This window comes from Macrobrachium nipponense, chromosome 31, assembly GCF_015104395.2.
Source record: "Macrobrachium nipponense isolate FS-2020 chromosome 31, ASM1510439v2, whole genome shotgun sequence".
Classification (NCBI taxonomy): Eukaryota; Metazoa; Arthropoda; class Malacostraca; order Decapoda; family Palaemonidae; genus Macrobrachium; species Macrobrachium nipponense.
The window spans coordinates 58,903,402-58,905,667 of NC_061093.1; the positions used below are offsets into that span (position 1 = coordinate 58,903,402).

General features: G+C 33.7%; 1 pseudogene; it reads left to right on the forward strand.

Annotated features, from left to right (window-relative positions):
* LOC135206873 (glutamate receptor ionotropic, kainate 2-like) overlaps positions 1-397 on the forward strand; it is a 40,918-nt pseudogene extending 40,521 nt beyond the window's left edge.
* Positions 398-2,266: the final 1,869 nt, after the last annotated feature.

The following is a 2,266-nucleotide window of genomic DNA, read 5'->3' on the forward strand; positions in this document are numbered from 1 at the left end:
ATAAGTCTTTTTTTTACATCATTTCACTGTTATTACTATAGTAGATTCACATCAACCGTGTATCTGATGCCTAGGCCAGTCCCTTACGACGCTCATGATTGACTGTTGATAAGCCAATCACAGGGCTGGAAACTCTCAGTCTCTCTCGAGAGTTCACATAGGCAGGATATCTCTCTAAGTATGAAGAGAGGTGGAATATACAGCCTGCCTATGTGAACTCTCGAGAGAGACTGAGCGTTTCCAGCCCTGTGATTGGCTTATCAACAGCCAGTCAGGAGCATCGTAAGTGACTGGCCTAGACATCAGATGCACGGCTGATGTGAATCTGCTATAGCATCACTAATTCTATTGTTATAACAAATGTAACTTCTACTTTTATTGTTAGTATGCCTACTAATGAGGTTAAGCAGGTTACACAAGCGCCAATTCGATCAGTAGAAGTTCATTTCTTTAGTTCTAGTGTTACGCTACTAATTTACATTTCAAAACATTTAATGAAATTAGTATTTTCATGGAACTTTCAATATTATTGCTCATAATTTTATTAAGTTTTCAAAACATTCCACGAAATTAATCTTTTTCATGGAACTTTCAATGTAATTACTCATACTTTTATTAAATTTTCAAGACATTCTAAGAAATTGGGTTTCTTTAATGGAACTTTCAATATTATTGTTCATATTTTTATTAGATTTTCAAAGCATTCCATGAATTTAATCTTTTTCATGGAACTTTCCTCATTATTACTCATATTTTCATTAGATTTTCAAAACATTCCATGAAATTAATTTTCTTTCATGGAGCTTTCAATATTATTGTTCATATTTTCATTAGATTTTCAAACATTCCGTGAAATTAATTCTCTTTCATGGCATTTTCAATATTATTGCTCAGATTTTCATTAGATTTTCCAAGTAAATATTTTTGAAATCCCATCGTAGACTGTTTTCTATACAATAACTCCAAAACGGACTGTAAGGAACGTTCCAGAAGAAGACAGCCACTAGGGATTGGGGCATCCAATGTATTTCGCCGTGTTTATTACTGGCCCCCTGAGGGGTTATTTACCAGAAAAAAAGATACGAAGAAGAGTGATGAGGAGGAAAAAATAAAACAGTGTAATCTAAACTATGTTCTGTTAAAACCACTGGACACATTGCTTTGAATTTTTTTTCATTATGTTTCAAGGTAAATTATAGTGCTGTAAATACGGTTTTTAATTTCAATATCAATAAAAAAAAAAAGTATGTCATAACCTAGTTGAATTTCAGTGCAGTCATTAAAATTGCTTGGATAATTTTAAATGTTGAGAAATCTCAAAATCCTTTTCCAATTCTTCTTCTTCTTCTTCTTCTTCTTCTTCTTCTTCTTCTTCTTCTTCTTCTTCTTCTTCTTACTATTATTTTTTTTTCTTTTGTGTATCCCAGTCCTCCAATGCTACTGGGTGGTATTTATAGTGTGGGGTTCCGGTTTGCATCCTGCTTCCTTAGGGAGTCCATCACTTTTCTTACTATGTTTTATTATTATTATTATATTATTATTATTATTATTATTATTATTATTATTATTATTATTATTATTATTACTAAAAACCAGAACTCATTTAGTTGAGAGTAGCAATCCTTCAAAAATTCCCTGAACGTCCAGAACTTACTTCCTCTTCTTCCCCCATCTTCTTCTTCTTCTTCTCGCCAACCGTAGGATTCCAGGTGGAATGTTCGTGAGCAAGACTTAGCCCTGTCCCTCTCCTGCGCCTCCTCTGCGACAACCGACGGGAAGGTGCCCTTGAGGGGCGGAAAGTCTCGGCCTTGACCAAGACGACCTACGGTTCTACTTATACCACGACCTGCTCCTTCAGACAGAAGGAGCTCTTGTCGTGACAAAAATTGGTGAGTAGGAGAAACACGAAATATATATGAATATATAGAGAGAGAGAGAGAGAGAGAGGAGAGAGAGATTACGTATGTTTTTTAAGAAAATCTAATTAGCCCACGTTCGAACTCTATATGTCAGCTTAACCTGTTGTTCCACATTTATATGGTCGGTTCACTGACGCAGTAGTAGTAGACGTTCACAGACAAACAGACACATTTCCATCTATGATATATATATATATATATATATATATCATATATATATATAGATATATATATATATATATATATATATATATATAAACGGAAAAGTATGCCCTTACTAAATGTACTAAAACGTGAAAAGTAAATTTTTTTAAGTTACTCCAGAATTTTCTTACAATTAATCATGT